This window comes from Schistocerca americana, chromosome 2 (genome assembly GCF_021461395.2).
Source record: "Schistocerca americana isolate TAMUIC-IGC-003095 chromosome 2, iqSchAmer2.1, whole genome shotgun sequence".
Classification (NCBI taxonomy): Eukaryota; Metazoa; Arthropoda; class Insecta; order Orthoptera; family Acrididae; genus Schistocerca; species Schistocerca americana.
In genome coordinates this window covers 298,917,512-298,940,937 of record NC_060120.1, presented here as the reverse complement: position 1 = coordinate 298,940,937, position 23,426 = coordinate 298,917,512, and the positions used below count along the sequence as shown (strand labels likewise).

The following is a 23,426-nucleotide window of genomic DNA, read 5'->3' as shown; positions in this document are numbered from 1 at the left end:
CAATATCAGACATAGGCCTCAGTTTCAGGGAGAATGTATATACATTTTGAGCACAGAGCTGTATGGAAGTGTATCGTGGACGGTGTGAGAACCGGGATAGAGAACGAAAGCGTTTGAGACGTCGTGTTACAGAAAGGTACTGCAAATCAGGTGGAATGATAAGGAATGATGAGGTTCTCCAAAGATTCGGTGACGAAAAGAAAATGTGGGAAAGATTGACGAGAAAGGCTAGGCTGATAGGAGATGTGCTAAGACCTCGGGCGGAAAATCCATCAAATAATCGAGTAAGTTTAACTGTAAGCGTTGCTCTGGCACTAAGAGTTTGGCACAGTAGTCATCGCGAACCGCATCAACACAATCAGAAAACTAGAGGATTGTAATATGACTTCAGGACAAGACTCTGTCCTATATTTTTCCTTAATAATGTATTTGTTGTCACTTAACTTGACGTGGTGTTATGATGTTCCTACACAACCATTTTAATCGTCAGGTGTACCTATTGTATACTAATAATGAAACAATAAAACCGTCGTGTCTGAATACGCTAATCTCGAAAACTACTAGAAGAATTTTCATGGGGTTTTCACAGATAACTTGAGCGTAGCTTCCGGCAACATTTATGAACCAGGTGGACGATTCACCTATCACCCTTGTGGGGAGCAAGTGATCTTTGCTCGATCGTTGACATCTTCGGTGGTTGTCTTGCCACCAGTGGGCAGGCGGAAGATGCGTAGACACAGAGGCGCGCATGCGCGGGTAAAGCTCTCCGGCGGCAGGCTCTTAGGCCGGTATTATACTATCATATTTCTTTGACAAAGAAATATGATCAAATATTCGTCAAATTTCTTTGACGAAGATCTCTGACGTGGCGCTAAAAAGGGGTATTACGTTGTCGTCATATTTTTCATCAAAAGTTCAAGATGGCGGATAACAACTTATTTACGCTGCAGTCGCTTGTACCACAATTGCATTGTGTGTGCATTTGGAAGAGAAGCGACGGAAAAAAAGGAAATATACGACGGTGAAGCCGGGGGGTTTTCCGTCGAGACACTAAAAGTATTCAACAAAATTTGTTACGAGAGCTGCCAAGCGGAGGGCGTCACGTTTAACATATATTACATACGAATGGAAGAGAATGCATTTCAGTAATTGCTCAATAAAGTAATGCTATATGTGCAGAAGACAGGTTCACCATGACACATTATTGCTACACGAGAGAGCTACTCTAGCTTACTATACAGCACTCGAATACCACAAAGCACATTAACCAAAATAATTCCAGAAACGCATGAAGGTATTTATAAAGCACTGAAGGAGGAGTATCCCAAGACAAATAAATGTTGAGTGCACTACATGGGCATTAAACTCTATTTTTAGTTTTGAATAATTTAATTAACTGAATTGGTGTTCCAACAACTACAAAATTAATAAAAAGTGCGAGAAACAGATTAAGCACTTTTACCTTGTGGCGTCCAGAGTTCAAAAATTGACAAACTAGAATGGAGAGCTAAGAAAAAAAATATATTTTAGAATGTGTCGTCATATATTCCGGCTTGCTGGAAAGCTGCCTAGACGTTTTCAGATGTGGAGGGGGTAGCTGTTGCTATAATCGGAGATTTGAAATCGCCCGCAGCATATCCCACCCGCACATCAACACACGATTAATAACATGGAGTCTGCCCCTTACTCACTCCCCCCCGTCGAAGCAAGGTCATTATAACGAAGAGTCGAAGGAACACAGAAACCCAACTTTGCAACCCTGTTTGAAAACGCATTACAGACGTCAAATAGCTGTAGCGAAGCCAGCGATCCAGACGGTTACATTTCACATTGCAGTGAACAGAAGACGAACGACTTTTATGATCAAATCTAATGCGAGGCTCTAGATTTGATCATATTTATTTGATGAAAGGCGAGATTTGACAAAGTTCCCTATTACACTGTCAAATTTCTTTGACATAAATATTTGACATATCAGCTTTGACAAATAAATACGATAATGTAATACCGTCCTTAGAACGGTGGTAGTGCCTTGGGTATGCAAGCAGGGAGAGCGCAGTGTTTTCGGCAAGAACGCTCAATTGTCTTTCCGGGTTTGGCCTAAAGCTGGGGAGGGCAGTACAGTATACAGTGCAGCTGACATTCGGCAGTAATCAACAGGGCCCAGTCTCCTGTCAACAGGTGTCAGTTCTTCGGCAGGGTACGCTAGCCACGGGAAGAGCGGACGAATTTACCTCTTCAGTGGTGTGCCTTGGCAGGAGTCGCTGCGAGAATAGCACGGCAGTTGGGCCGCCATGTATTCAAACTTGCACTCTTGTCACGCTGTGGCTCCTGCTACGGTATTCGACCAGCTTACTTCGAACGGACTGGGTCTGTTTTACAATGGAGAGCATCTGCCTTTTGTTTTACAATGGAGAGCATCTGCCTTTACTGAGTTCTTTCAAGCGCTTCGTATAGGATAGGGAGCGTACCAGTCTGTATCAGCCTGCTTTCCAATCTGCCACGTGGTGTTCACTGAGGGTGCACTGCACTCTAACCTGTATTTAGAATAATGTGTAACATCAAGTAATATGTGATCCGCTGACTTTCACGCACGGAAATGCTGTCATTTACCAATGGGTGCTATGTAGCTCTAACCTGGGTGATGGCCGAGTGTTATTACGATTAAGTTATAGTATGTTAATTAAGTTACAGTATATTAGTCAGTACTACTTTGTTTCTGGCCCGTAAATTTCCGGAGCTGTTGGAATATTATTTTCAGCGCAATACTTTAAAGTTGGTGGCTTATTTAGCTGTAGCCGTTGTGTAATAACTTAAAGATTGTCTTCAAGTTTTAAGTACTTTATACAGTTGAAGTTAGGACGGGTTGTTTTATTGCATGCATGAGTTAGCTTTGTTTGTGCTACACGTTTGCGTTTTACGTCCCTACACAGAGCCTGTAACAGCTGTAACTTGTACCGCTTCATAACCATTCGACATCTCAATGCACGCCGAAACGTTGTTGTAGGCAGTTGTAGCTCCCAACTGGCACGACGGGTTGATTTTTCTAGTACTACGTTGGGAAGCGGTTTGTATTCCTGCAGCGTTTTCATCGAATGCACGAAGGCGGCGAGGACTCTTTCCTTTAGATACACATCCTGTGGCTACAAACCGTAGATACCATCTGTGAATGTTCCATCCATTCGGAGGATCAGTTTGGTACCTCAACCTGAAACATGTTTCTAGTGTAAGCACGGAATTACACTCCGCAAAATCGAGAAGACGAAATGACTTCTGCTGCGTAGTAGCATTCTTGCAGCATGTGATGATAAACAAGCAAACAGAAGACAACAAACATCGAGCGGCAATGAATACAAACTAGACAATGTATTCCTTCCTCCAACAACCACGCCGTAGCGCAGCGATTTATAGTTTTGAGAACATAATATTTTTAATACGTATATTCTTTTTGAAAAAATTCTTCAGAGCAAAGTTTGCGGGCCGATAAATTCTCGTTCGACTATTGCGAGTCGGACGAAATATATTCCGAAAAAGATGGCTTCCAGGAGCCTTGTAATTGCAGAATGTATTACGAAAACAACGTAATGTCTTCTTTTTCTCTGTGTATATCCAAATATTAACTGTCACTGCCACTGGAAAATAAAACATTTTACGGAAGTGGGAACCTCAGTTTCATGCATGCTGGCTGTACACGAAGCAGCACTGACTGCGTGGCAGAGATCTTGACAGCGATCGTATGCTTATGTGCACTCTTGAAGACAGGTGGCAACGAAACCTTGACGACTGAAGTTCGCGTAGAATGATAAGATTCGATGTTGCCAAGGTCGGTCTGCGGCGCACTATAAGCCGTCACGCGCTACAGGTTTAGTTTCCATAATTTAGACATTATTCATCTCTGAACACGGAACATTTGTCTTTTCGGTTGTTCAACTGATTTGTGGAGTCTCATATCTCTGTCTACCTCATACAAGTATACTCACCGCTACGTAAGTTACTTACTACACCAAACGCCCTCGGTTAACCAGTCTGTAATTTTCTTACTTTCGTCTGTCCTACAATATTTTGTCTTCTACTGCTCCTGCTAATGTCTAGTTAAATATTCCTGGACATCACACTTCCCACTGATCTGCCTCTTCTTGTATTTATCATTTTCGTGGAAAACTTTACCAGACCGTTCTTCCTAGTGCCCGTTCATTCCATACTTTAAACGTCACGTAATTTTTAACCTCCTTCAGCAACACGACATGTCAAATGGTTGCAGCTTCTTCGCACGCTATTTATTATTTCGGTCCCCATTAAAGCGAGCACTATCATCTATCGTTCATTTACCGACCGATATTTATTGACCGCCCCACATAGATGAAAACGTTATCTCGTTGGTACAGACTGTAGATGCAACAGTTACACAAATAACTGCCGGAATTTGAGACAATCTGTCATGACAAATGATGGAAAATGAAACAGAGCGCTATTAAACATGATGGTTCTGCCTCTCTACTGTTAATCTGATGTTGACACGAACAATAAAAGGTTGTGGCGTCGTGTAAAGATCTTATAGAGCTGACTAAATACGTCGACATACCGGTTCTTTTAAAGGGACTAATGATACATTACTTCAAAAAAAATATTTTCTTGGCGTCTTGAAACGTAGAAATATGTTAGACCTGAGATAAGTAAACTTCTCAGAAAGGATGAAAACTCAGCATTAAGAAGGAATAATGTTCCGACGACGACGACACAGTCATTATGGACCGTTAGATAAATGTAAATAATTTCATGAATATCTCTACAATATCTTACGAGGCGACGTTGGAAGACTCACAATGCGGAGCATCGACCGTCTTACCGATGCTTACCGGTCCACGTCAATGTGACTCGAACGCTACGCGAATGAAGTTGTACCAAGAAGCACCAGTCCGACATTTATCAACCTTAGAGCGGATGTTGACCACACAAAAGGTATTAAATGACTGAAGTTTCATTTTATTCGAAAGTCATGTTCATCATCAACATTAGTAGCCTACAAACTGTGACTTTGGAAAGTGCAACTCATCTATAAAGGAGACAGTTTATAAAACACTAGTGCAGTCCTGTCTTAAGTACTGCTCGAGAGTTTGCGATCCCACGTGGTTGGGTTAAGCAATGAGATCAGAGCAATTCAGAGGTGTGCTACCAGATTTGTTACAGATCAACACACAAGTATTACGGAGATGGTTGGTGGACCCAAATTTGGAGTCACTGGATGAAAGATGACGTTCTCTTCGCGGAACATTATTGAGAAAAGTTATAGAACCAGTATTTGCAGATGACTGCAGAGCGATTATACTGTCGACAACGTACATTTCGTGTACGGACCACGAAATCGAGATAGTAAAAATAGGACACGTACTGAGGCATTCAGAACGTCGTTTTTCCCCTCGCTCCATTTGCGAGTGGAACAAGTACGAAAATCATTAGTAGTGGTACAAGGTATCCTTCACCATGCACCATACGCTGACTTTCGTAGTATATACGCAGATGCAGACTCCTCACAGGCAGAAACACACTGCCGTGTGGCATGGAAATGACAGCTTCTGAATGTCATATCGAGGAATTTGATGTCTTACCTGAGGCATACACTGTCCAGGCACATTAATGTGACCACTTGTGGGAAGACTGAATAACCACCTCTTGCAGCGCAGACGACTGCGAGACGTGAAGGAAGAGAGTCAATGAACTTCTGAAAGGTAGCGATTGGGATGTGAAGCTACGCCGACTCGTGTCGTGGCCAGCTTCACTAGGTTTCTCGGCTGAGGATCCCCGCCACGTACTGGCCGATATAAGTGATCCCACTGAGTCTCGATTGGCTTCAAATCCGGGGAGCTAGTAGCTATGGGAGTACGATAAATTCATCCTGGTGCTATCAGAGCCACACGTGTTCACTGCGAGCCATGTGACACATTTCATTGTCTTGCTGGTAGATGCCATTGTACCGAGGGTCGCACAGAACCCACAAGGATAGACGCATGATTATATTGATGCATTCGGCCTTTCTGAATGACGAGATAACCCAGGGAATGTCACATAAACATTCCCACACCATACGCTCCCTCCTTCGGCCTGACTCTTTCAGCAACCGTTGCAGGGCGGTACACAGCAACGACCATGTGTCCCGTGGAGGATATTTTACTGAAAAGGCCAGCTGCTGTCATTCAGTGGGCATCCAGCTGCGGTATTAATGAGCAAACTCGTCTTCGTAGCCGATAAACTGTACCCAGCATGAGTGCGCGAACCAGGGGTCTGCTGCGGAGGCCCAGATGCAGCAACATTTGTTGTTGAAGAGACAGCTGGTAGGGCCAAGACTCATCCGTGTTGTTCCCCGAACACATTTCCGAGTCATCGGTAACCCGTGTCATTTAAGGCCCGTCATGCTCCACAGTAGCCTCGGCGCCAGTTTACAAATTTAGCCATTTCGGAAATGCATCCACCCTTTTACCTATACCCAATGATCAAGCACTTTTGGACGTCAGATAAACCGCTCTGTTTCCTCCCTATGACAACGACGGCACTGTTTTGTTCCTCTGACATGCTTTCTTACCTTCCACTGTTAGTGCTGCCACCTGCTGTCTTTTACTGGTCATTGCAGCCTGAACATAGGTAGTGGTCACGTTAATGTGAGGAGACTACGTTTAACGTCACAGTTGATGAAAATTGCTGGATGGAGGCAGGTGTGAAAGTACGCACCTACCCACTGTATCCCGAACATACTGTATGAGGCCGGCCGAGATGGCCAAACGGTTCTAGGCGCTTCAGTCTGGAACCGCGCAACCGCTACAGTCGCAGGCTCGAATCCTGCCTCGGGCGTGGATGTGTGTGATGTCCTTAGGTTAGTTAGGTTTAAGTAGTTCTAAGTTCTAGGGGACTGATGACCTCAGATGTTAAGTCCCATAGTGCTCAGAGCCATTTGAACCATTTTTTACTCTATGAGTGACAAATTTGGGGACCAGACAGGCTGGTCAAGGATCCGTATATCCCTCAGAACATTTGTGGCGTGGGCTGGAGTGAAGGGTCTTTGCCGGCCGTTGTGGCCGAGCGGTTCTAGGCGCTTCAGTACGGAACCGCGCTGCTGCTACAGTCGCAGGTTCGAATCCTGCCTCGGGCATGGATGTGAGTGATGTCCTTAGGTTAGTTCGGTTTAAGTAGTTCTAAGTCTAGTCTCTATTCCAATTTTCTGTACAGGTTCCGAAACTCACGGAAACGAGGTGTTGCAAAACTTGTTCTGATGTGTGTTTTAAAATTTGCTGTTATGTGGACCAAATCAACTCAAAGATCTGAAGCTGTCAGCAATGTCCCCTTGGAGAACAAATCAAATATGCAAAATATACAGTGTCCGTGCATCTTCTTTGTGTAGCAGTTTAGCGCCGCTCTCGCAGCTTGTTCTGAACATCTTAAAACAGAGATATTACATACAATATGAGCAGCTACCTAAACTTGTCACATTTGGTACATAGTTTATTGGATCCCACCTGCTGGCAATAAATACGTCACCGCCGCATCTAGAAGAAAATCGTTTGCAGTATTAGAAACGTAAAAACTGAAAGTAAAAGAAATAAGAGAACATAAGTTTCCAAGTTCGGATTTGACCCCACGGCACTCGGATTACCGTTCTATACTCCTTTCGCCGCGCCAAGTGCTACCTGGACACTGTGCTACAATAAATGGCTAATGTCTCGTCGGACCTGCGTCGAAAATGCCTTTTTTTTCGCAAACGCTTGGCGATCAGGAGCTCCGACTTCTGTCACTTTAATTTCAGACCAAGCCCCCGTATACAACACATATGCACGAAGTCGGTGATGAGGAATAGGTGCAGTCTCCTTACCTTATTAGAGTATTTAAATCCCTTGCGTAATTAGAATCGAGTCTGGAATGTCTTCAGTTACGTGTAACAAGTCCAAGCTTCCTCAGAGAAATTCTCCTCTTTTTGTCGACGACTTGCCGTTACCTGTCGAAGCCAAGAGCACACTACACTGACCTTTCATTCAGATTGTGCGACAGATAACAATTTAACGTAGTCAAGTGGCTGAACAGATATGCAGAGATTGTGCTTCTTACACTGCTTCTTATATGACGTAACAGATCAGAACTAGTGACCCTGACTTAGCTCAAGGGCTTCCATTTAAGAAAGCCACGTGCCTTGTCAATCGCATGGCCATTTTTTCCTACTAAAAGATCCAGGATCATCAACATTCTAAGCCACGGAAAAGAATGATGCGTAGTTGCGTACGCTAAGATGAAGAGCTAATAAGAACACAATAATACAGAATTGCCGCAAAGTAGCGAAGGGACAAAGACGGCGTTGCATTGCTGCTAGAACGCTCTATATTATTAATAACAATGTTAGTAACAGCATGGGTGGGAACAAGAGCTTCCAAAGCCGTGTCACGCTGAAGACGGGCAAGATCGCTTTGACTGTTTCATTATTAAAGGCTCACTAGTAGGTCACAATTTATCGTGTGGAGTGTAGCATTTGAATATTCGTACAGCACGATAGCAACAATTGCCTTCCCTACCACGCGCACAGATTATGGATAGATGTAACACCCAGTGTCTCAACACTAACCGATTTTTTTTCTGATTTCACCGTATGGTATACAGGGAATGAATAAAAATATGGGGAAACCGTGAGAAATGCATGCTTGACCATTAATACAGATGCCCCAAGCCTGCAGTTTGCGCTGTTGTATTTGACCACGAATGGCATCTGAGCAATGTGCTCAATAAGTTGCGAGTGTCAGTGGTGGTCATTTCTTGCAGTCGTGGTGCAATATTCTGAATTGTGAGTGCATTACGTCAGATCGAAGTGAACACTGCAGAACACAAAGTTTTGGTGCTCGTGTGATGGGTGATTCCGTAATCAAGGGAGCCGAAGAGGCTTGTGTCTCAAGAGACATCGCATACAGGGAAAGCATAGAAACACCGTCCGCTAAGTTACAACGCGGACGAAAACGTGTTCTGATTGATCGTCACAGACAATCATTGAAGAGGGCTGTGACAAGTTATTGCAAAACAATGTCACATTCGCGAACCCTGTCAGCAGCAAAACAACAAGAGAGCTCCAAAGGCTGCTAACTGCAGGGCGAGCTGGAATCCCAAAACCACTCAACAGTGCTTCAAGCGCCCGTAATAGAAAACGTGGTAGCAAAGCTATAAAACCTGGACTTTGGGGCATGGAACAACGTCATGTGTAGGATGAGTCTTGTTGCCCACTGATTCCAGTTTCTGCCAAAGTTTAAGCCCTAACAGTGAAACATGGTGGGGGTACGATGATAATTTGGCAGCTGTATCGCGATATTCCTTCAGCCCCATGGTTACTCTGCAAGATCGCATTATTGCCAAGGGTATGTGACCATTTTGGCTGATCAGAAGCATCCTACGGTACAGAGTTTGTTCACCATTGATGATTCCGTGCTCCAAGGCGATACAGCCTCAGTTTACACAACACCAGGACGAACTGTTGCATCTTCTCTGGCCACCACAGTCATCAGATATCAATACTGTTGAATCTTTGTGGTTTACTTTGGAAAGAAAGGTACGTGATCGCCTTCCTCCTCCATCATCGCATGATGTGTCACTGCCAAGTAACATAGCTCGATGAAACTTCGACCATGCTTATAAAGTACTACTACAGTGTAATACAGAATGCAGCTGAAAAAAAATATGCAACGAGACGGACAGATATAACACTTTTATTCAAGGATAATAATTACACTGAAGTCACCAGGAATTATGATGGTCCCACAGACATTACATAAGGCAGAACATGGTTCTTAGTAGGGTGTCTACTCCACAACGTGCTCGTATACTAGCCACAAGGTTGGTAAGGAGTTCTTGCGGTAGGGCGTTCCAGTCCTCCTGCAGCGCAGTTGACAACTGCTGGATGGTTGGTTGGTATATGGAAAGAGTGCAATACATCTCCCCAAAGCATCACAGACGTACTCGATGGGATTTACGTCGGGTGAACGAGCTTCCAGTCGCCGAATATCCTCTCGTTCAAAGAGCTCCTCCAATACGCAGTTCGATGCGGTCGCGCATTGTCATCCATAAATCTGAGGTCAGGGCCGAATGCCCCCATAAAGAGCTGCGCATTGGGAAATAATGCGTGGGTGTGCTGTGTTCAAAGATTTGTAGATCTGTATGCCCATGAAACATTGTGTCTCCCCACACCATAACACCAGGACCACCAAAATGACCATGTTCGAGAATGTTGGACGAAAATTTATATGTGGAAAAGTGGGAACGCGTAATGCACCTAAGAACACTGTCGAATATAGTCCATTTGGAGGTTCAGGTCTCTTGGTGTGGGGAGGCGTAATGTTGCGTAGTCTTTTTTTTTTTGTCATCAGTCTACTGACTGGTTTGATGCGGCCCGCCACGAATTCCTTTCCTGTGCTAACCTCTTCATCTCAGAGTAGCACTTGCAACCTACGTCCTCAATTATTTGCTTGACGTATTCCAATCTCTGTCTTCCTCTACAGTTTTTGCCCTCTACAGCTCCCTCTAGTACCATGGAAGTCATTCCCTCATGTCTTAGCAGATGTCTTATCATCCTGTCCCTTCTCCTTATCAGTGTTTTCCACATATTCCTTTCCTCTCCGATTCTGCGTAGAACCTCCTCATTCCTTACCTTATCAGTCCACCTAATTTTCAACATTCGTCTATAGCACCACATCTCAAATGCTTCGATTCTCTTCTGTTCCGGTTTTCCCACAGTCCATGTTTCACTACCATACAATGCTATACTCCAGACGTACACGCTCAGAAATTTCTTCCTCAAATTAAGGCCGGTATTTGATATTAGTAGACTTCTCTTAGCCAGAAATGCCTTTTTTGCCATAGTGAGTCTGCTTTTGATGTCCTCCTTGCTCCGTCCGTCATTGATTATTTTACTGCCTAGGTAGCAGAATTCCTTAACTTCATTGACTTCGTGACCATCAATCCTGATGTTAAGTTTCTCGCTGTTCTCATTTCTACTACTTCTCATTACCTTCGTCTTTCTCCGATTTACTCTCAAACCATACTGTGTACTCATTAGACTGTTCATTCCGTTCAGCAGATCATTTAATTCTTCTTCACTTTCACTCAGGATAGCAATGTCATCAGCGAATCGTATCATTGATATCCTTTCACCTTGTATTTTAATTCTACTCCTGAACCTTTCTTTTATTTTCATCATTGCTTCCTCGATGTACAGATTGAAGAGTAGGGGCGAAAGGCTACAGCCTTATCTTACACCCTTCTTAATACGAGCACTTCGTTCTTGATCGTCCACTCTTATTATTCCCTCTTGGTTGTTGTACATATTGTATATGATCCGTCTCTCCCTATAGCTTACCCCTACTTTTTTTAGAATCTCGAACAGCTTGCACCATTTTATATTGTCGAACGCTTTTTCCAGGTCGACAAGCCCTATCAAAGTGTCTTGATTTTTCTTTAGCCTTGCTTCCATTATTAGCCGTAACGTCAGAATTGCCTCTCTCGTCCCTTTACTTTTCCTAAATCCAAACTGATCGTCACCTAGCGCATTCTCAATTTTCTTTTCCATTCTTCTGTATATTATTCTTGTAAGCAGCTTCGATGCATGAGCTGTTAAGCTGATTGTGCGATAATTCTCGCACTTGTCAGCTCTTGCCGTCTTCGGAATTGTGTGGATGATGCTTTTCCGAAAGTCAGATGGTATATCGCCAGACTTATACATTCTACACACCAACGTGTAGTCGCATAGACCTCCAATTTTAGAACACTGTACACTCACCGCTTAAAGTTATTGTGATACTGTACTCCTCCCCATAAACGTCTTTTTCGGTGGTGCATTCGGCCCTGACTCCAATTTTATGGATGACAATGCGTGACCGCATCGAACTGTGCAGGTATAGGAGCTCTTGGAATGAGAGGATATTCGGTGAAAGGAATGGCCTGTCCGATCCCCCGACTTAAATCCCATCGAGCACGTGGGGAACGCGTTGGGGAGACGTATTACAGAACGACCACATGTACTAACGACCATTCAGTAGTTGTCAACCGAGCTGGTGATCTAATGGAATGCACTACCACAAGAACTTCAAAAAATGGCTCTGAGCACTATGGGACTTAACATCTGAGGTCATCAGTCCCCTAGACTTAGAACTACTTAAACCTAGCTAACCTAAGGAAACAACACACATCCATGCCCGAGGCAGGATTCGAACCTGCGACCGTAGCGGTCGCGCGGTTCCAGACTGAAGCGCCTACAACCGCTCGGCCACTCTGCCCGGCCACCACAAGAACTCCTTATATACGTCGTGGCCAGTAGGTTTCAGGGCATGCATTGTCATTCGTGGTGATACACTCGAGTAAGAACAATGCCCCACATTTCGTAATGCGCAGGTGACCATCACAAATCGCGACGACTTCAGTGTTAATGTTGTCTTTGAATAAACATGTCATTTCTGTTTGCCTCATTGCGTATTTCTTTCGGTCACCTTCTGTATTATATTGTTGCAGTTCTTTCTGTGTAAGCTCCAACCTTCATCGAAGTACACTCCCAGAAATTGAAATAAGAACACCGTGAATTCATTGTCCCAGGAAGGGGAAACTTTATTGACACATTCCTGGGGTCAGATACATCACATGATCACACTGACAGAACCACAGGCACATAGACACAGGCAACAGAGCATGCACAATGTCGGCACTAGTACAGTGTATATCCATCTTTCGCAGCAATGCAGGCTGCTATTCTCCCATGGAGACGATCGTAGAGATGCTGGATGTAGTCCTGTGGAACGGCTTGCCATGCCATTTCCACCTGGCGCCTCAGTTGGACCAGCGTTCGTGCTGGACGTGCAGACCGCGTGAGACGACGCTTCATCCAGTCCCAAACATGCTCAATGGGGGACAGATCCGGAGATCTTGCTGGCCAGGGTAGTTGACTTACACCTTCTAGAGCACGTTGGGTGGCACGGGATACATGCGGACGTGCATTGTCCTGTTGGAACAGCAAGTTCCCTTGCCGGTCTAGGAATGGTAGAACGATGGGTTCGATGACGGTTTGGATGTACCGTGAACTATTCAGTGTCCCCTCGACGATCACCAGTGGTGTACGGCCAGTGTAGGAGATCGCTCCACACACCATGATGCCGGGTGTTGGCCCTGTGTGCCTCGGTCGTATGCAGTCCTGATTGTGGCGCTCACCTGCACGGCGCCAAACACGCATACGACCATCATTGGCACCAAGGCAGAAGCGACTCTCAACGCTGAAGACGACACGTCTCCATTCGTCCCTCCATTCACGCCTGTTGCGACACCACTGGAGGCGGGCTGCACGATGTTGGGGCGTGAGCGGAAGACGGCCTAACGGTGTGCGGGACCGTAGCCCAGCTTCATGGAGACGGTTGCGAATGGTCCTCGCCGATACCCCAGGAGCAACAGTGTCCCTAATTTGCTGGGAAGTGGCGGTGCGGTCCCCTACGGCACTGCGTAGGATCCTACGGTCTTGGCGTGCATCCGTGCGTCGCTGCGGTCCGGTCCCAGGTCGACGGGCACGTGCACCTTCCGCCGACCACTGGCGACAACATCGATGTACTGTGGAGACCTCACGCCCCACGTGTTGAGCAATTCGGCGGTACGTCCACCCGGCCTCCCGCATGCCCACTATACGCCCTCGCTCAAAGTCCGTCAACTGCACATACGGTTCACGTCCACGCTGTCGCGGCATGCTACCAGTGTTAAAGACTGCGATGAAGCTCCGTATGCCACGGCAAACTGGCTGACACTGACGGCGGCGGTGCACAAATGCTGCGCAGCTAGCGTCATTCGACGGCCAACACCGCGGTTCCTGGTGTGTCCGCTGTGCCGTGCGTGTGATCATTGCTTGTACAGCCCTCTCGCAGTGTCGGGAGCAAATATGGTGGGTCTGACACACCGGTGTCAATGTGTTCTTTTTTCCATTTCCAGGAGTGTATGTTACTTGGAGTGAAACATCATGCGAAAGCTACTTTCGTCCTCAAGTTATGCACACTTATCGTATCTTAACTGGTTATGTATCGTATTTTCTGAGGCGTAGATCGAGGATCAACCCAGCATTCGCGTAAACTAGCGTGGAAAGATGCCTAAAAATCACATCCAAGCTGACCGGCGTACCACACCAATGGTCGTCAATCCGTCGCACGGATTCGTTCCGGGTCTGGGTCACATATCTGTCTCGCCAGCTAACGCATTGCATTTTAAGCTATACGAGCAGGTCAGCGGAGCGTCTTCGAAACCCATTCGTCAATCGGATAACAAAATTTACAGAGGTTTTTTTTATTTTTTTTATTTTTGCAAGAGCTTATTATCGCTAGAAGTGTTTGAACTACTGCGCTACTTCCCTCGGTCATTATCAAAATAGTCACTTTTCAGTATTTGGAAATGGACTTCCGCTGCAGGCAACAAGTTTCCACTGTGTGACCATCGATTATTTCCTTCGAGTGAAGCTAAGGCCCTCGCTTTCTACATCGAAGGCCGCGAAAGTGTCTACCGTCGAGCGGGACAGAAGAGAGAACTGTTTTCGAGGCCAGCTTAAGTAAATTACTTGGAACGTACTAGGGGCCCAGATAAGCAATGAACTGCTAAAGTTATCGCCAGTTGCTTACTATATTCGCGCTAAAGACCGTGCATCCCCTAGTAGCCACAAACAAAATATTCCAGAGCGCATGAAACCAATTTCTAGCACTGTAAAAATAATTACAAATGGTACGCTAATAATTACTGTTATAACCAATGAAGACTATGGAGATAGTGCTGATAGTCTTAGCGTCCGTATCAGACCATTAAAAAAGAAGTCTGGGACGATACTGATACAGAAACAACCAAGAGCTGTTTTTGACTGTCAGTTCAACAGAATTTTAATCCGCTGGCGACTATCGATCCGGACATGTACAAACAACTCTCTGATAATCGAAAAAGAACTCCGACATGCTACAGCTTTCTGTTTCTGTTTTCTAACCACTTCAAACGTCAGACAGCGGAAAGCGGAAAAGAAAGGAAAACAAGAGCATGACTTAATGTCCGTCGAAGAAGTTGTCGTTAGAGTCGGAGCACACAGTCGGAGGATTGGGAAACCAGGGAGCAGAAAATTAGGCATTGAATCCCGCTCCTCCAGAATACTAGCCCATTGAGTTATTCATTCACTCACGTTGTTCCGTACTTCGGGGAAAATCGAGAAAAGATTGCCCGTGGTCATGTTCAAGAAATTATTTTGACAGTCTCTGAACTAACTTCGATTGGCATGGCAGCCCTAAGATACATAAATCCGGTTCTTCTAGATTAGGACAGGGGTGTTACACAGGGAAGATGGATACGGGAAGGGGACTAAGGAAGTGAAAATTAAGAGTATAGCTTTCAGACAGTAGCGAAATCACTCTACGGATGGGACACTGAAGTGCTTTTGAAGATTGGAGAGGGATTTGAGCCCGACCATTCCTGAATACTGCTAGGGTAATGTTACTCAAATACGTTTTCGATACGCGGTGCTCCACAGCTGTTAAATATTTAAAAGAAGTCATCTTGAAAACACTGACTTTTACCGAGATGAATCATTATTTTGCTACCAGTTTCGATCATAAGCCATCATCATCGGGAACAGAAATCCTCACTCACTAAGTGCAAGTAACCATGACTCAAATGTGACGTGAGAAAGACTTCTCTACAGCGTTACAAATACACTACACAATATTCAAAAATAATGACAGAAATATCCTCATAATAGCAATTCCTCACGATCTGACGATGAACATACGGTAATTCCTTACAATGCATTTAGGCCTATTTAAGAATAACAGAAACACGTTACGAATGATGTTTGATTATGAATATGTCGAGAAAAATTCATATTACATTCATTTAGGGACGAGAACTTCCCTTTTGTACGCACAGTAAAATGTCCATTCTAGGACAAGACAGCGTAAGAAATGCAATTTTCTGTTTAAAATGCAACTTGGAACCTTAAATACCTGCAAGGGATTGTGCGACTGTTAACAAACTGGACATTGACACACAAAGGGTGAAATCCGTTCAGGCAAAAAAGTTGCAAGCGGCAATGGAAGGATGTACTCACTCTCGTCAGGTAAACTAGAGCCTAACAAAATGTTTCGTCTCCAGTACATTTTTCGACTTCCTGCTTTCTGCGCCAGAAGTTCTGAGCACAGCTAATTGTTTGTCAGTGTACTCGCACGCAGAAGGAACGAGACTCATATCCTACTGTTACTATCTTGGCTTATGAATTCCATTTTTGTTACGTAACAGTAGACATCAACTGCATATGAATTGTTCTTACTACTTTATTACGCTGAACCGTTGTCGGAAGACCTGTCTATCTTCACCGGCAATAGCATCATTATAGATATATGCAACAAACAGTCGTACGTAAGTGCGTGGTAGTACATGCATCGTATTAAAAACGAACGGTATGCATAGGTTGTTTGTAGTATATATATCAATGGCTGTCATTAACGATAATATAACGATACTTACGGTGTGTAGTCGAAGAAAGGTACATAGCACGACACCGTCCGGGTAATGAAATTTTAAAGAGCAAGTCGTTAACAGTCGATATTTTAGTAATAAAAAAATACATTTCGAAATTTTGCGTGGACTGCAGAGGACCATGGGCCTACAAAGAATATTCTGACTGGGTTTCAGCCATTTCCTCCCGTAGGATTTTGGTGAAATTGCGTTGCTCTTTATTGTTAAGCGGGGCGTGCCCCGCAAAACTTACTCAGGTCGTACAAAACGACTTTGCCTAAACTGCTGTACGGTCTCATTCTGCCGTGTACAGCTTGAACACTTTGTTTTGTGCACCAATAAAGGTGCGCGGGTGGATGAGCTAATCGAAGTCCTGCATTGTTGATTCTCTGCAAGAATATTTTCAGCATTAACTCTGAATCCACGGATACATGATGCAACGCCCGTTACACACCGGCGTCAAAACTTCGGACGGATCGTCCGCTGCCTGGTATCTCTTCCTAGTGCGATAACTCTGCGTGCTGTCTTGAAGGTCGGATGAATTACGAGATCCAAAGAGCAGCTTCATTTCCGGTTTTTGTGACCTCACTCGTGATCCCTAACTTACATCTCAATCACATAACCGAAATACATATGGCATATCTTAGGAACTGTGCCCTGGAACAGATATAAATAATGAAATGCGAATAAGTAATGAAAAATTTTGGCGAAGCAACTCTGGCAGAATGTACGAAATCGATTCTTATTTATCCTGCTGGAGTGAAACGATACGGAATAACTGCACTCGTTTTTGTGAAAGAGTACCACACCATTATTTTATGCGTGCACTCCTAATTTGTAAGTAACACGTACATAAGTTTAACTCCCAAATTAATGAAAAATTTTGGTATCAATACAACTGAAATGTTGATATTCGAAGAGGGCTGTTCCATAACGTTGCAAAAATGGGAGAAATGTGGTAAAAGTTTCCTACTGAATGATGTAATAAATGGCACCTTCGCCTACAATTTAAGGGTTACGTTTTAATAAATCCTTTTTGATTTTTCACAGTATTAATAACATTTCTAGTGATCCTTACGGCTCTGTACCTTATATCGTTTGTTTACGGTGTCTGTGATTACATACAACTTTTCTATAAAAATTTTTTGGCTGCATCCTATGCCAAATGGGTGCTTTATGAGAAAATACAGAATAAGCCACAGCAAATATACTACGCATTCAACTAACACTACAGTTAGTGGAGTTACGCACTTTCGTAATAACGCTGCTATCGTATGGTAGCTACAACTGGAACTGACTTTAAATGATTTACACAAACTTTGTATACACACTAAAGCATTCCCACAACATCAGTGCATAACACATAGATAGAATTCATATTCATCTACTCGAATTACTGAAAAGTTTTATAGAAGTTGTGGACATTGATGTGAGTCTTTATGTGCAGTGTTTTCGTCGTCGCTGCGAGGTCATAAATATTAAGTTTCAAATACACACACTGCTTCGTTGGCACTAAACTTTTTGGGACCTGTACATTGTATGAGACTTTCTATAAAGCTTAATTCATTATTCCTGTGAAGAGGCAGCTGTCAGATACAAATAGCAACTGAAATATAAGCGATGGGCTCTTACTAGAGCAGCAGTGCATCACAATAAGCGGATATACGTACTTGAAAAAAACAATTTTTGGTGGATACTGTACTCACGAACACACGTCCTCTGAAGTACACATGTTACTTACCACAGTTACTTCCACTTCAAACACTTCCACCTTACGTTGTCGCTGACAACACTCACAGCACTGATGTTATGTCCGCGTAAACACATCCTCATATACGATCCGCAGATGCAACTTGTCAGTGAGCTGCAGACGACAACAAACCAAAGATAATGGCTGACCACCAGCATGATATCGATATGTACGTTAACACCATCTGGCGGCAGTTACGTGAACTAAGAGGCGCGCGCGCTCTTCGATATGCGCTTCTTAGTACCGGTCGTTCAGTGACGAATTTACCACACGGCTGATTACCTTGGCTACAGTTGGACACCTAGTCTACATTTTAGTTGCACAAATGTATGATCTGAGTTTCCAAAATCGGGGAAAACTAGACACTGTTATTTTTTGGTTATTCGAAGGTTAATGATGTATCCGATAAAGCTAATTAAATGGTCTTAGTGAATTTTAACACCAATTTTCTATGCATAGGCGTATTGTTGTTTCATAACAGTCTGTCTATAATATCTATCAACGTTACATTGGAGAACAGGCTACTACTAAAATATACACATGAAATTGCCATAAAAGCTTCTGTAGAGCAAGACTTGTGACTGGTGACCTCTTTTTCCCTTTTCTTCCTCGTAACTACCGTCATAAATTGCGAATAAACCCATGACACATATGTTTTGGGTTTCTGGAATGATAATTTCGGCTTCTTCTATCCAAGAAATTTAAAGCAGAGCCCCACAAGGACACCGTAGTTCCTAATGAACCTAAAATGTTACTACTTCAGTTTATTAATGGGAAATTTCACCAAAAAAATACCGTAACCTACATACTGAAGGCTTAACAGTACAATTAAATACATTTCAGAAATTCTGACGAAGGTCTTCACGAGGATTTCTTCTTTTGTAATGCAAGTACGTGAGCTGTACATCCTGTAGCACATTTTCCTAACAGGAATCTCTTTTTTTTCTCGATCTCGCATCGCCGGGATCTAGGAGAATAAAATAATCGAGAGTTCTACAGCAGACCGTCCAGTTCACTTCTAGTAGGCAATTAAACTTGGAACTTGGAGAACGAAGCCATGAACTGTCGATGATTTGAAGTGACCATGCTTATGACAAACATGCGGATCATAAGAGAGAGCGCATAAGTTACAGTAGGGCAGGCAAGGGAAAGGAGATGCACCGTGTTCTTTTGAATGCAGGCGTCGGGGCATTGACCTTTAGTTTTTTCGGGCAACTTCAGAAACATATTGCCGGCCGTTGTGACCGAGTGGTTATAGCCGCTTCAGTCCGGACACGCGCTGCTGCTACAGTCGCAGGTTCGAATCCTGCCTCGGGTACGAATGTGTGTGATGTCTTTAGTTTAGTTAGGTTTAAGTAGTCCCACTTCTAGGGGGCTGATGACCTCAGATGTTAGGTCCATAGTGCTCAGAGCCGTTTGAACCATTTCAGAAACATATAAAATGTGCATGGCAGCGATTTGTACCCATGTTCCCCCTGAATTCGAGTGTGCCACTTTGCTCAACGTGTGAAGCAAACTTCATGGGTTAACCAAATCTTTTATATAATTAGATCCAATAAAGGGAATTATAATCTAAAACATCTTGCTGATGCAACTGGTTAGAAACGTGGACGAGACTTTTTATCAATACAGATTAGCAATGCTATGTATGTTTACAACAGCATGTCAGCACTATACAGTCTGAACACAATTGAAAATACGCGGCAACTTGGTAGGATTTACGATGGATGCAGAGTGCATGACGTATTTTCAAACACTGGAGGATGAGCGAACAGGAGAAATGGAAGTCGGAGCGGAAGTCTCAGAACAATTACGTGTGTAGCATCCTGACTTTAGCTGGGAATACAGAGTGCCTGATAACAACTTATCAGTATTACAGGAGGTGAAAGAAGTAATTTAATGCAAAAAGTATGTGGCGTCCATAGACCACTAGAACACTATCGTTCATCCTTGATGTTACGATCTTTGACTTTGCTCTCTTTTTGTTTGTGTCTGCTCGTCACTTCGAGGTGTTCAACGCTATTGTGCTTCTATGTTTTGTTAAAGTTTTTGATAACGAATCGCCTTTTGGTGATTTCCATCATATACCATATCGATCGATCTATCCGACGTGAGGCCCTCGTCACACGCCATTATTACTATCGTTAGGACTGGAATTATTGCACTGGTGAGTGCCACGTCGGACTCACCTACATACTGTCGAAGGTTATTCTGATGTTTGTTTACTTCTGCATGTGGGCCTTACCAGCTATGAATCGCAATAACGTACGTGTCTAATTCTGCACTACCCCGTCAAACTGTGCTCGTAGAACGTGAATCTTAAATTGTTGTCCTCCACATCTAGGGTTGCCAGATTTCAGAATGCCAAAAAGAGGACATTTTCCATATTTTAGGATGAAAAAAGAGAACACTTTCTATTTCTTAAATTTATTAGACAAGAAACAAAAACTAAAAATATTACACACATCTTACGCACCTTCAACACTGTTGAACTCATATATTTTTCATCTGAATGAGTCTTTTTTAAAAGTTCCTTTTCTTGACACAAATATTTAAACACATTGTTGCAATCCAAATTTCTAAATGTAAATTTCACCACTGAAATCCCTTTCACAGTGTCAATAGTGACTCTGTTCCTCTCATTCGTTTAAACTTGAAAACTGATGAAAGCATATTGCATCGTCAGTTTTAATATTTTTATTCAACAAAAATTTGATTGATTCTTCCACGGAAGTCCACAATATATTTGAAAAATCAAGCCACTTAAAATAAGAACGTTCACAAAATGGTTCCAACACATATTCAGGTACTCCAAACATCCTTCATAAAGGATAACAACATGGCACGTAAAATCCCTCACTTTCGAAGCATGACCATCATTTTCCGTTTGAAATAATCTTTCTTTCACGCTCATATAAAATTTTCATCTTTTCTGTTTTGAAGAGCACCAAGAAGGGACCAGTATATTCATGAAATCTATGAGGGAGCTTTCTTCCTTTTCGAAGTTACCAGTATAATTACGAAAAATGTCAACTAAAGATATGCCATAGATATCTCATTGATAGGATCCATACAGAATTCTTAACAACTGTTGGAGGCTTATTTTGTGACAGAAAGAAGGATTTCAGGGCGGGAAACATCTCTGGAAGAACTGAATAGCCGGAAATAGTGACAGCCATCGAGTCTTGCTATGGCTGAGAAATTGTTGGTGCTCTGTTTCGACATAATCAGAAAATTTCTTTAGAGACTCAGCACAGACAATATACATTGAATAACGCTTACATATTTTCATTACTAATCTTTGTAAATTAATTTCAAGGAGGACAGTTCCGTGCTGAATGCAGTTATTAAGGACATGAGCTGAGGATCCCACTCTAACCAATACCTTGTTAAGTGTCCTCTTTAGGTTAGCAAATACGTTATTTCCATCACATCTTTTAATTCCACCGAACATTGTGTCGGAATTGTCAGCACCAAACGCCATAGTTTGAAACTTGTTAAGCGCATCAGTGATGAATGCTGAAATAGATTCAGCAGTTTCATTTGGTCCACTTTCTGTGTTAAGAAGGTAAATTTGCAGTGCTCCATTCCTGTGATCAAAGTAATGAACTATAATGGGGATCATTTTAATATTCCCATAGTTGCTAGCATCTGTCGAGACACCAGCATAAGGAATGCACTCCAGATCTATCACGATGCATTCTACTGAATGATGTGCTAGGACTTAATTCACTATTGCTTCAGTTTTAGTACATCCACACGAGATTTTTGATGTTGTGGATGAGTCATGGAAAACTCCTCTCAACAGTCCATAGATTTATAACTGCTGTTGTGAAACACAGAATGGTAAGCAAGTGTTCCTTCAGCAGCACTTACTTTTGTGTCCAGTTCAGAACGGGGTATTTTTAAAAAAGAATTAATCGCTTTACCTGAAGAACCTGCATCACTAACATACTTCATATGATTTGCTGTTTTCGTGTGCACTTCCAGGTCCCTGGCGCCATGATTTTCTATAGATACGTGGGTCCCTGGGCAATAATCAATACATTCTGCTTCCCATTGAACTCTTCCAAGACGAAAAGCTCGGTTACTTTTCTTGGCGTTTATCCGTAAGTGCACATTCCTTTGGCATGATGTGAAATTATCTTAAACAAATGTGAAACAAAGAACGATCAAAAATCATTGCTGAGCTAACGCACGAAAAAGTCTTCACTTACAAAATTAAACTATATATCTACATCTACATCCATACTCCGCAAGCCACCTGACGGTGTGTGGCGGAGGGTACCTTGAGTACTTCTATCGGTTCTCCCTTCTATTCCAGTCTCGTATTGTTCGTGGAAAGAAAGATTATTGGTAGGCCTCTGTGTGCGCTCTAATCTCTCTGATTTTATCCTCATGGTCTCCTCGCGAGATATACGTGGGAGGGAGCAATATACTGCTTGACTCCTCGGTGAAGGTATGTTCTTGAAACTTCAACAAAAGCCTGTACCGAGCTACTGAGCGTCTCTCTTGCAGAGTCTTCCACTGGAGTTTATCTATCATCTCCGCAACGCTTTCGGGATTACTAAATGATGCTGCAACGAAGCGCGCTGCTCTCCGTTGGATCTTCTCTATCTCTTATGTCAACTCTATTGGTACGGATCGCACGCCGGTGAGCAGTATTCAAGCAGTGCGCGAACAAGTGTACTGTAACCTACTTCCTTTGTTTTCGGACTGCATTTCCTTAGGATTCTTCCAATGAATATCAGTCTGGTATCTGCTTTACTGACGATTAATTTTGTATGTGCATTCCATTTTAAATCACTCCTAATGCCCACTTCCAGTTGCTGACCTGCTATATTTTAGCTAAATGGTAAAGGATCTTTCTTTCTATGTATGCGCAGCACATTACACTTGTCTACATTGAGATTCAATTGCCATTCCCTGCACCATGCGTCAATTCGTTGCAGATCCTCCTGCATTTCAGTACAATTGTCCATTGTTACAACCTCTCGATACACTACAGCATCATACGCAAAAAGCCTCAGTGAAGTTCCGATGTTATCCACAAGGTCATTTATATATATATAGTGAACAGCAACGGTCCTACGACACTCCCCTGCGACACACCTGAAATCACTCTTACTTCGGAAGACTTCTCTCCATTCAGAATGAC

The 23,426-nt window shown here is 43.3% G+C and overlaps 1 protein-coding gene across 1 annotated transcript in view; it reads right to left on the bottom strand.

The window, feature by feature from the left end:
- The window catches only part of LOC124591836 (sodium-independent sulfate anion transporter-like), a 146,053-nt gene extending 127,663 nt beyond the window's left edge, over positions 1-18,390 (bottom strand). Inside the window, exon 1 of the mRNA XM_047131774.1 lies at positions 18,260-18,390. The gene's annotated coding sequence lies outside the window, so the exon portion shown is untranslated. The remainder of the gene's footprint in view (positions 1-18,259) is intronic.
- Between the last annotated feature and the right edge of the window lie 5,036 nt (positions 18,391-23,426).